A 13,278-nucleotide genomic window follows, 5' to 3' on the forward strand; every position below is an offset into this window, starting at 1 on the left:
ACAACTGATCCCACACTTGGACACTCCAAAGAGCTGTTCACCTTTCCATTTATAGATTCGGGCCTCTCGCCCGGTCCACTTGAAGCGGGGCAAGAGGAGATTGCATGTAGCGATGCCCAAATATTTGAGCAGCCATGGTCACATGAAGGTGACGGTGGGAAACTGTCACAAGAGGTGTATGATGATGAGACACAATTACCAGAAAGTCAGGAGGCGGACCAGGGTGCGGAAGTGGAAGATGAGGTGGCGGACGATGAAGTCACTGACCCAACCTGGCAAGGTGACATGCAGAGTGAGGACAGCAGCACACAGGGGGAGGGAGGTGAAGCACCACAACAGGCAAGAACAAGCAGTGTGGTGGTCACAGACAGAAGATGGGCAACTGTTCCCCGTAACATCAACACGACGGAAGTTGCCAGTACAACTGTTAGGTATTCCTGAGTCTGGTTGTTTTTTAAAGACTCTGCCGATAACCCCAAAAAGGCCATTTGCACCTCCTGCCAGGCAAGCATCAACAGGGGTAGCAAAACTAGCAGCCTGACCACCACCAGCATGATCAGGCACATGGCAGCAAAGCACACGACTAAGTGGGCCGAACCCCAGGGTCCAGCATTAGCGTCTGCAGGTGGCACCACTGCTTCTTCCTCTGTTGTGCGTGCACTCCAATCCCCTCTCCATGGCGCATGCTAAGATGCCCACCACCCTACCTGTCATTGAACAATCTCAACTAGCACCATCAGCAAGCACGTCCACGTCCTTGTCCCAGCGCAGCATTCAGTTGTCCCTTTTCCAGTCCTAGGAACGCAAGTGCAAATACGCAGTTAACGCCTCACAGGCCACACCACTAAATTCACACATTTCGTGAGTGCTTGCGCTCGAAATGTTGCCTTTTAGGCTCGTGAAGATGGAAGCTTTCCGCAAACTGATGACGGTGGCCATCCCAATGTAATTGGTCCCCAGCCGCCACTATTTCTCCCAGTGTGCCATCCCCATCATTACTCAAGCTTGTGTCCCACAACATTAGTCATGCCTTCAACAATGCAGTTACTAGGAAAGTCCACCTAACCACGGACACGTGGACAAGTGCTTTTGGGCAGGGACTGTACATCTTGCTGATGGCACACCGGGTTAATATAGTGGAAGCCAGGACCCAGTTGGACCTTGGGATGGAACACATCCTCCAAATGCCAAGGATTGTGGGCCCTGGGTCAATCAGTGTTGCCCCCACATTCTACAGCTCCTGCACCTCCAACTCCTCTTCAGCATCCATGTCCGAAATGACCACATAAGTCGCAAGCTGAAAGCACTGCAGCACTGCCTCAGCCAAGCGGCAACAGGCTGTGCTGAAGCTAATATGCTAAGGTGACAAACCACACAATGATGAAGAGTTGTGGATAGCTCTGAAAGAGCAGGCAGATCTGTGGCTGACTCCGCTGAACCTACAGCCAGGCATGGTCGTGTGTAACAATGGCTGGAATCTGGTGGCGGCTCTGAGGCGAGGCCAGCTCACACACGTACCATGCCTGGCCCATGTGCTTAACCTCGTGGTTCAGCAGTTTCTCAAAACCTACCCGGATCTGCTGGATCTGCTTGTTAAAGTACACCGCCTGTGTGCCCATTTAAGAAAGTCAGCTACAGCTTCCCGTGCTCTTGCTGTGCTTCAGCAGCATTTGCAGCTTCCGGCTCACCGACTGGTGTGTGATGTCCCCACGCGTTGGAACTCTACATTGCAGATGTTGGGAAGGATTTGTGAGCAGAAGAGGGCAGTTGTTTACTACCAGCATCAACAAGGCCATCGGTATTCAGGTCAGACTCCACACATAAAACCTCAGGAGTGGACATGGATTTCAGACATCTGAACCATCCTCCACAACTTTGAGGACTCCACAAAAATGGTGAGCGGCGATAATGCCATAATTAGCTTCACCATCCCACTTCTCTGTCTTCTGAAATGCTCTCTGCTCACAATCAAAGAGGATGCATTGTAGGCGGAGCAAGGAACCATACATGGTGATTACACACAGTCCAGCCTCATGGATTGGGTGACAAAGAGGAAGAGGAGGAGGAGGAGGAAGAACATGATATAGTTTCCTGCGCTATAGACAGTACTACTTGCACAACTGTCATACCGTCTGTTCAGCATGAATGGCCTGAGGACAGGGAGGAGGAGGAAGAGGAGGAGGATGAGGAGGAGAGCATGGTCAGTCGTCCTCTTGGTGTGTTTATGTTACGCTGCCTTTCCCATGACCTTCGCATTGTGCAAATTTTGGGTGACAGTCATTACTGGTTGGTGATGCTTCTAGACCCACGCTACAGGTAGAACTTTATGTCTCTTATTCCTTTGCAGGACAGACCTAATAAAGGATGCAGTACGAGAAGGCCCTTGTTGCGGAACTATTAAAAAAATTCCCATCTGAAAACGCTGGCGGCAGAGGTCACAGTTCGTTGGACAACCAAGGAATACAAGCAAGAGAGACACAAATGCAATACAGCAGAGGCAGGGGAACAATGTGAAAGATCTGGAACAGTTTTCTCAGACCCTCCCATGGCACAGGCCCTGAGGCGCAGGGTACTCTCACAAGGAGTGCAAAGTTTTGGAAGATGGTGAGGGAGTACCTTGCCGACCATACCAACCTTCTCCGTGATTACTCTGTGCCTTATAATTCTTGGGTATCCAAGCTGGACAAGTGGCATGAACAGGCTCTCTACGCCTTGGAGGTCCTGGCCTGCCCTGCCGCTAGTGTTTTATCAGAGCAGGTTTTTAGTTCCGCTGGTGTAATAATAACCGATAGGCACATCCGCCTGTCGGTTATATGAAAATGCTGACAGGCTGACTCATATAAATGAACAGGGACTGAATTGGGCCAGACTTTTCAACCTCACCGAATGATAGCAGCATAACATAAACTCAAATACAGTGTCTTTTCTTGGGGAGGTCTACCTCTATTCCCATGCACCTCTGTCTTCACACCCAGATATGGGTATACGCTTCCTGATTTTGTCTATTTGCTCTTGTCCCCCTCCTTCTCTGCATCCTCATCCTCCGCCACCATATGTACCATATCAACATATCTACGTCTCTTGCAAGGGGCATTGGAGATCCTCCAAATTTTTGGCAGCTGTTGCTTCACTGCATAGGCAAACACTATGGGAGACCCACTTCCTAATAATGGGAACATTTTTTTTAGGAGGCTCACTGACCTGTACATCTCTTGCAAGGGGCATTGGAGTTCCTCCAAATTTTTGGCAGCTGTTGCTCCACGGCAAAGGCAAACAGTATGGGAGACCCTCTCCTTTCTAATGGGAATATGTTTTTACTATGGCCCTGCTCTATGTGTCTTTTAATTTTTAAGGGGGTTTTTCCTAAATTTTGTCAGCCGTTGGACTCACTGAATAGTCTATAACTGAATAGCCGACCCTCTCCTTTCTAATAGGAACATGTCGTACTCATTACTGTAACCTTCTCTATGTGTCTTTAAATTGTTAATATAGTTTTTCCTACATTTTGTCAGCAGTTGGACTCACTGCATACCCTATAACTGTATAGCACACCCACTCCTTTGTAATGGAAACATGTCATTAATGTGGCCATGCTCTATGTGTTTTTAAATTGTTAGTGGGGTTTTTCCCAAATTTTGTAAGCCCTTGCAGTCACAGCATGGGCTTTACCACTATAGGAGACCCGCTCCATTATAATGGGAATATTTTTTTTTACTTAGACCCTCCTCTATGTCTCTTCAAAAGGGTATTGGGTTGCCTCCAAAATTTTGGCAGCCCTTGCAGTCACTGCATATGCAAGAACAGTATAGGAGACCCACTCGATAATAAAGGGAACAACAAAGCACAGCCGGCTGATGACTCTCTAACAATAGCGAGGGCCGACTGCTGGCCCTTTAAGAATAGTAAAAGCCGTCTGATGGCCCTATAAAAATAGGCTTTGTGATATTCAGAGTCCCTCCATAATAAATGAAACAGGATGTGTCTGATGATGTGTCACACACCACATGGCCAGATAATGTTGTAAAATGTTAAAATGACATTTCCCGGTGAATGCATTTGTCTTAAAAAATAACGTAAAAAAAAAAACACAGTAGGATCTTTCTTTAGTATAAAAACCAGAGTCGCCAATGTAACCTCAATGTAATCACATTGTTCAGCTCCTGCACCTCCTCCTCCAGTTCGGCCTCCATCTCCGAAATGACCACATCAGTCACAAGCTGAAAGCACTGCAGCACTGCATTCGCCAAATGGCAACAGGCTGTGCTGAAAATAACATGCTTAATGCTTAGGTGACAAACCTCCTAGCGCTGCAGAGTTGTTGAAAGCTGTAACACAGCAGCCTGATCTGTGGCTCTCAACGCTGAACATACAGCCAGGCATGGTCGTGTATGACAATGGGTGGAACCTGGTGATGGAGAAATGACAGCCGGAGTAGATACGATTTCCCTCTATGCCAGTCCTTTCATCGAGCTAAAGAATATGGCTGTGGTGAAATACAATTCCCACTGAGAACCATTTTCAAACTGAAAAACATTGGGCCCACCAGAGGATTTGATTCTGAGGGCTCATCTTTCTCCCCCACTCAAGAGCCCCATAGCTGCTGCAAAGTTTGCACTATCATGAACTCTCCTGATGGAGAAGCCAGGGCCCACCTGAGGATTCTCTGGTGGGACTGTCCAACCCTGCCGAGAAGCAGTCCTGGCTAAGAAAAGTGTGTGGGAAGGTTCCCGGACACTCTATGGCTCCTTTTTTTACTAAGGTGGAAAACCAAGCAAACACGGGGAGAACATACAAAATCCTTTCTGGGATTTGAACCCAGGATCTCAGCGCTGCAAGGCTTCAGTGCTAACCACTGAGCCAATGTGCTGCCATTCACCCTCTGATATCTAACAGACTGGAGAAACTTGTACCTACTGCCACACTGTCTTCAGCTTCTTTGTGAGAAACTAATGTATTGGGGCAGCCACTCAGTCTACCAAATAGAATTCCTGAAAAGGATATTGGGGATGGCTTCGCTACTGGTACTGGGGGCAGTGCTAATACCATGGTGTCGTAGCATAGTTTTCTGGAAATATTACAGGCTGGTAGGAGGCAAGCAGACTCCCTCAGAAAAGTACCAGCTTCCGTTTCCACGAGCCGAAAAGGCCACATTTCAAGTGCAAGCAGCTTTAGAGGACTTCCTGGGAGAAATGACAGCTGGAGTAGATACGGTTTCCCAAGTCCTTTCACCGAGCTAAAGAATATGGCTGTGGTGAAATACAACTCTCAGCAAAATACAACTCTCAGCTGGCTGCATACTTGCACTTGCATTCCAAGTAACAGAAAACTAAGCAAATGGTGGCCTCTATTATCATCATGGCCTCACGTCGGCACTATGAAATCTCCCGATGGAGTAGCCAGGGCCCACCGAAGGAGTCTCTGGTTCTCTGGTGGGCCCGTCCAACCCTGCCGAGAAGCAGCTCTTGATGCGCTCCCTGGACCGTGGGGTACCCGGTAGCCGGGCCAGTCGATGCTGGGGGATGTCAAAGTGGCAGTGACCCGGTCTGTGACCCAGGGTGGCCAATAAAAGGGGATTTTAGTTTTTATAGTTTAATGTTCGTGACGCCACCTGTGGTATGCGCTATATGGAGCCGCCGCTGCAGTGCAGATCCTCTGGAGCTGATGGTGATGCAGCAGAGTTGGGACAGCTCTCCACAGGCAGAGCTTAGCTCCAGGGCAGGAAATGGTGATGTTATAGATGTTGCTGTGCAATGTAGTGCAGGAGATGGCGCAGATAATAACCTGTCCACAACTTAAAGGCAGTTTCCTCTTATCTTTACTTGCGGTGGTTAGGCAGACCTGGGCACGGGTATTAGGTTGTAGTAGAGGTCCGGCTGCCTGGAAGCAAGTTGGGAATCCACCTCGCCAGGTGAAGTTGGAGGCCTTCCCTTTGTGCTAATCTCTTTGGCCCTGCTGCTTATAGCTGTGCTGTGGCCCTCTCCCCTGAGTAAAACGTCTTTGTGCTCACCCATATGGCAGGCAGCTAGGGCCTTCCTGGAGTGTCGCTCCCACGTGGCAGTGCTGGGCCCTATGTGCTGCTGAGCCACTGGGCGTCCGATGTGGCCAGGAGACCTGCAGTCTCCTGACCTCCGGTTTCTGCTGCTGAGCCTTCAGTGCCCCACAACCTCGGTGTCCGGATCTTCTATGCTCCTCTCTGGAGTGAACTACCATGCAGCTCTACTCTCCAGGTCTTTCCTCTTCGCTGTCCTGTATTCAACTCCTCTCGCTAACAATAACTCTAAATAACCCCGCCTCCAGATTCCATTTGCTAAGGGGAGGAGCTCCCCTTGCTAGTCTGGAGCCAGGAAAGTGTGGCATGCTAGTATACCTGACTAGGGGACCCCTGCTTGCTTCCAGGCATGGCATCACCCCTTGTGCAATGCCACTGTGGCAACCGGACTCCTGGGGTGCCACATCCCCCCCTAGTTAACTTCAGTACTCCCGGACTGAGGATACCTTTTTGAATTAACAATAACAATTACCCACTTTGTGTACCATCCCTAGGCGTGGCTTCAGGGCACGCTGTCTTTGGGCCTGGTCTTCGGCCACACCTGTGGTTTATTTTCAAGGCCACTTACTAACTATTTTCAATATTGTCCTGACCACACCTAGTCTTGTGGTCCAATTGTCCATAAATTTAACAACTATATATATATCCAAGATTATTTAACGGTTACAACTATATATAACATACACTTTAGTTCCTCCAGTGGGCAGGGAGCGGATCTTTAGTACTCCGGGTCGATCTACATAGTACATTTGTTGTCACTGACCTACCCTGGTCCCTAGTGTCTACCCCTGGTGTGGTGGGTTCAGTGTGAACTACACTACACGTAGTCTGAGGTATCACCGGTAGGCTGGGTAATCTCCTACGAATTCTTTGACTCACCCTGGGTACTACAGGTTTACTTCTAGCAGAGGGTAGATTCTCCTGATCTGATGCTGATGAAGCATCTGTCTCTGGGACTGACTGGTCTTCCAGATGTTCTGGAGCCTCTACAGTTTCCGGTGAGGCCGCTTGGAGAAAGGTCAGGATCGGTACCACAATTGCTCTGTTCACCTGCATCCAAGACCGGGGAAATGCTCCAAGGACTGTCTGGACCGTTTCCTCCACTTTTTCTGTGGGCTGAGGGCTGTCTTGGTCTTCTTCTTTGTGTTTCAACTGTTCAGGGCATATCTTCAGGTGGTCTCTTGAGACTGCCGCTGAAGTTTCTGTTAAGATAGGCTACAAGCACTAAGGAAAGACAGGAGATCTGTCCCTACAATAGAACTAAGCTAGATCCCTACGATGAAACAGGGAACCTGATCCTGCGATCAGACCCGCTAAAGTCCTCAGCTAGTCTGAACGAAGACCTATAGATGTGAAGGATGGATCCCTACAAGAACTAAGGACTGGGATAAAGATGAACACCTCCTAGCAGAAATTGTAGCCGTAAAAAGACAAACACACAACATAGAACATAAAGGTCAAAAGACCTAGCTAAACTGACTGAGAAAGGTTACAAAGCACCTGGCTAGCTTAAGAGTAGAAATTACAAGCATGGCCAGAAGGGCGGAGCAGGAATAAATAGGCAAAAAGGTCATGTGACCAGCAAAATAGAAAAAACCTAACTGGAGAGTTCTAACAGTACCCCCTCTTCTATGAGGAACCTCCAGATCCCCTAGGCCCAGGCTTATCAGGAAACCTCTTGTGAAACGCTCTGACAAGTCTGGAAGCAGAAACATCATCCGCCCTCACCCATGAGTTATCCTCGGGACCGAAACCCTTCCAAGCGACGAGATACTGCAAACTCCCCCTATACCGTCTAGAATTAAGGATGCGGGAAATTTCATATTCCCCGTCCTCCACCACCGGAGGAACAGTGACAGTGGGGCGTCTCTATCTGATACATCAGCTTTTTTCAATAGAGAACCATGAAACACCGGATTAATCCTCCAGGAGGTAGGAACCTCCAGCCTAACAGCAGATTGGTTAACTACCTGAAGCACCTTAAAGGGCCCTACAAACTTGGGACCCAATTTTTTAGACGGAATCCTCAACCGCAGATTCTTAGAGGACAACCAAACCATGTCACCAACTGTAAACAAAACCTCTTGACGTTTCCTGTCAAAGTACCTCTTAGATTTTTTGTTAGCCTCCTGAAGATTACCATGCATATCCGTCCAAACTCTCTCCAAATCACCGGAAAAACTCTGCTCCTCCGGAGCAGCCAATACCAATTTGGAGAATGACCCAAAAGACGGATGTCTCCCAGAACAACAAAAAAAAGGCGAACACCCTGCAGAAGAGGATGTATGGTTGTTAAGAGCAAATTCAGCAAGCGGCAGAAACTCAGACCACCCCTCTTGATTGTCTGCCACAAAACAACGCAAGAACTGCTCAACATCCTGATTCTTCCTTTCTGTCTGGCCATTAGACTCAGGATGATATCCAGATGAAAACGACAAATAAACTCCCAACCTGTCACAAAAGGCATGCCAAAAACGAGCCACGAACTGAGGTCCCCTATCAGAAACAATGTCAGTAGGAACACCATGGAGTCTGACAATTTCCTTGACAAAGGCCTTAGCGAGTGTCTTAGCGCAGGGCAGTTTGATGAAGGGAACCAAGTGACACATCTTGCTAAAACGGTCCACGACCACCCAGATGACCGTGAAACCCTCAGAGGAGGGAAGGTCAGTAATAAAGTCCATAGCCAGATGTGTCCAAGGTGCACTAGGAACTTCCAGAGGGCAAAGCAACCCCGCAGCAGGAATATGAGAAGACTTAGATCTAGCACACACAGTACATTGACGCACCCATTTAATGACTTCCTTCTGCCATCCAGGCCACCAAAAACTGCGACCCACAAGTCTCTTGGTCTCAGAAATTCCTGGATGACCTGCCAACCGAGACTCATGACACTCAACAATCAAATTTCTCCTAAAGGTCCTAGGCACAAACAACCTCCCATGGGGAGTGTTAGATGGGGCATTCTCCTGTGCTTTAAGAATCTCATCTTCCAAAACGGAGTCCAATGCAGCAATCACAAAACCTTCTTGTAAAATGCTCTCCTCCTCCTCAGCACCGACCATGGGAGAAAAGCTGCGAGACAACGCATCAGCTTTAACATTCTTGGTACCCGGGATGTAAGTAACAGAAAAATTAAACCGCAAAAAAAAAAGTGCCCACCTAGCCTGATGGGCATTCAAGCGCTTGGCAGCATCAAGATAGATCAGATTTTTATGATCAGTGAAAACCTGAATGGGAAATTCAGCAACTTCCAAGAGATGACGCCAGTGTTCAAATGTGAGTTTAATAGCCAGCAATTCCCGATTACCAATGTCGTAATTAAGTTCAGTCTCAGAAAATTTTTTTGAAAAAAAGGCACAGGGATGTACTCGATCCTTGTTTTCCTGAGACAACACCGCACCGACCCCCACAGAAGAAGCATCAACCTCAACCAAAAACGGCTTAGTCACATCAGGCTGCATAAGGATGGGGGCAGAGCTGAACCTCTCCTTTAGAAACACAAACGCTTCAATGGCCTCAGTAGTCCACTGAACCGTATTAGCACCTTTCCTGGTGAGATCGGTTAGTGGTTTAACAATAATAGAAACATTTTTAATGAATTTTCTGTAATAATTGGCGAAACCCAAAAACCTCTGTATCGATTTCAAACCAATAGGCCTAGGCCATTCCTGCACAGCTTTAACTTTCACCGGGTCCATCTCAAAGCCCTCGCTGGAGATAATGTAGCCCAAAAAACTAATTCTCTGTACAGCGAACTCACATTTCTCTAGCTTAGCAAAAAGCGAATTGTCAATTAATAACTGTAATACCTCACGTACGCTCTGCCAATGAGACTCCAGATGCGGCGAATAAATCAAAATGTCTTCCAAATACACAACCACATTTTTGCCGATCAAAGGTCTAAGGATGTCATTAATAAGATTCTGAAAAAATGCTGGTGCATTGGTAAGACCAAAAAGCATAACCAGATTCTCAAAATGACCCACAGGATTGTTAATAGCAGTCTTCCATTCATCACCCTCCTTCATGCGCAACAAATTGTATGCCCCCCGGAGATCAATTTTAGAGAACCACTTGGCCCCCACTAACTGGTTAAACAAATCAGGAATCAATGGCAGTGGGTAGGGATTACGTACAGTAATTTTATTAATCTCGCGAAAGTCCAGACAAGGACGTAAACCGCCGTCCTTTTTTTTAACAAAAAAAAATCCAACAGCCACAGGTGACTTAGAGGGTCTTATATGACCGGCGGCCAAGCTCGTCTGTATGTATTCCTCCAAAGCCTTTCTCTCAGGAATAGTAAGATTAAATAAACGACTTTTAGGAAGAGTCGCTCCAGGGACAAATTCAATGGTACAATCATAGTCTCTATGGGGAGGCAAAATTTGTGACTCCTCCTCAGAAAAAAATTTCCAAAAATCCTGAATAGGTACAGGTAATTCCCCTTTATCCACAGCAGCAATGCGCCCTTTACAACACCTGTCATAACACTTAGGGCTCCAGGAATTAATTTCATTAGTAGACCAATCTAGTACAGGATTGTGCAATTTTAACCAGGGTAACCCCAAAATTACTGGAGAAGGCAAATTATTTAATACTACCAAATCCAAATTTTCTTGGTGAATACCATTAATAGTGAGGGGAAATTCATAAACCTTGTGAGTAACACATTTCAAGGGAGAGCCATCGACAGAAACCACGGCAATAGGGGATGACAAAGGTTTGGGTTTTAATTTAAGTTTTTCCAAGAATCCCCCATCAATCACATTCAGAGTAGAACCACAATCCACAAAAACCCGAAATTCAATTAATTCTTCCTGAGCTGCAGTAGTAGCAGAAAGAAATACCCCCTTAGTGTTTAAACAGGCTATATGGGCGTAACTGACCTTTTTTTTTTCTTTGTTCATACGAAGCACACAGTTCTTAATGAAATGGTCAGATTTTCCGCAATAAAAGCACAAACCTTCAGAAAACCTGCGGTCTTTTTCCTGAGAGCGGGGTGACATTGCCCAAATCTCCATCGGCTATCCAATGTCGGTACAGACCCTCTCAAGACTAGGAGCTGACATGGCAAAGGATTTACTCTCATTAACCCTTGCACGCAGTCTCCTGTCCACCCGTATAGCTAATTGCATTGCCTTCTGCAAGTTTCCAGGTGTAGGATAAGCAATAAGCAGATCCTTAACCCTTTCACTTAGCCCAGCAAGAAACAAACTTTTCAGAGCTGAATCGTTCCACCCCACCTGAGCAGACCACCGACGGAAGTGAGTACAATAATTTTCCACATTACCTGATCCCTGTCTCAAAAGTCTCAATTCGGTCTCAGCTGATGAGACACGATCAGGATCATCATACAACAATCCCAATGCAGAAAAAAAAACTATCCACTGATCTAAAGCACGATCACTAAGTTGGAGAGAAAAGGCCCATCCCTGAGGTTCTTTGCGCAAAAGTGACATTATGAACCCTATGCGCTGTGATTCATCACCAGAGGATCTGGGTCTCAAACGAAAATACAATAAACAAGCATTTTTAAAGGAAAAAAAATCTTGTTGTTCACCAAAAAATAAATCAGGCAATCGTATTTTTGGCTCCACAAAATGCGCTCCAGAACAGCTACTCATGTGTTGTTGGAGCTCGGCCACCTCCAGAGAGAGTCCCTGCAGGCGTTGAGCCAAATCCTGATCCGACACCATGATGGAAACTGGAGGTCTTTCCTTATACATATTTTTGGGCTGGACTTACTGTTATGATAGGCTACAAGCACTAAGGAAAGACAGGAGATCTGTCCCTACAATAGAACTAAGCTAGATCCCTACGATGTAACGGGGAACCTGATCCTGCGATCAGATCCGCTAAAGTCCTCAGCTAGTCTGAACGAAGACCTATAGATGTGTGGGAGGGATCCCTACTAGAACTAGGGACTGGGAGAAAGATGGACACCTCCTAGCTGAAATTGTAGCCGTAAAAAGACAAACACACAACATAGAACATAAAGGTCAAAAGACCTAGCTAAACTGACTGAGAAAGGTTACAAAGCACCTGGCTAGCTTAAGAGTAGAAATTACAATGAATTCCAGCATGGCCAGAAGGGCGGAGCAGGATTAAATAAGCAAAAAGGTCATGTGACCAGCAAAATAGAAAAAACCTAACAGGAGAGTTCTAACAGTTTCCCCTCCATCTTTACTGATGAGGCACACTTTGGTGTTATCGTAATTCGAGGGTAGAAAGGTGTATGGCTTAACCTCCCACTGGTCATCTAATTTATGGACTCGTCTCTTCTTCTTGAGTACCCGTTCTCCAGGTGATAAGGGAACTGCAGGTGCGTGCTGATTGTAAGTTTTCTCCTGCTTCTGTCTCGCCTGGGACAAACTTCTCTCCACACATTCTTGCACCTTGCGGTATTGTTGCTGCCGCTCTGTATTCCAATCTGCATCTGGTGATGTCGTCTCTGGTGTTAAGATTCCCATGTCTAAGTCAAGGGTAACTTGCCAGGTCTTGCTCTCATCAGGTAATCAGGTGTACAGTTGGTGGATTTCACCGGAATGTGGTTATATAGGTCCACCAAATTTGGTAACCTCTCTGGCCACAGGCTACGTTCTTTAAGGGGCAACGTCTTCAACAGGTCTATTACCACCTGGTTCATTTTCTCGCACAACCCGTTGGTCTGGGGATGATACGGCGTCTTCCTTATTTTCTTGTAGCCGTACAAGTCACAGAATTCCTGGAACACTTCTGCTTCGAAGGCTGGACCTTGGTCGGTAAGCACTCGTTCAGGTTAATCGTGCAGGCGACAAAACTGTTGTGAAATGCTTTGGCTGCCATCTGATCTTTCACTGGCACTATTACCAGGAATCGGGAGTAGTGGTCTACTATGGTGAGAGCGTAGACATAGCCTGACCGGCTTGGGGCTAGCTTCACATGGTCAAAGGCTACCAGTTCAAGTGGTTGTTTGGCGACTATGGGCTGCAGGGGAGCCCTCTGGCTATTGCATTCTTTCCATCTCAGGTTGCATGGACCACATTCTCAACACCATCTCTCAATTGCTTTCCTCATGCCAACTCAGTAAAATCGCTCACGTAGCAAGACTTCCAACTTCTTCCACCCGAAGTGTCCTGCTCCATCGTGGTACACTTCTAAGACCATTGGCGCATCCCGCCTCGGGACTACCACCTGCCAGACCAGTTTGTGTGTCCGGGAGTTGATGCTTCTTCGACACAGCTTTC

The sequence above is a fragment of the Phyllobates terribilis genome, unplaced genomic scaffold (assembly GCF_046119375.1).
Source record: "Phyllobates terribilis strain yellow unplaced genomic scaffold, ASM4611937v1 Scaffold_8__6_contigs__length_399053987, whole genome shotgun sequence".
Classification (NCBI taxonomy): Eukaryota; Metazoa; Chordata; class Amphibia; order Anura; family Dendrobatidae; genus Phyllobates; species Phyllobates terribilis.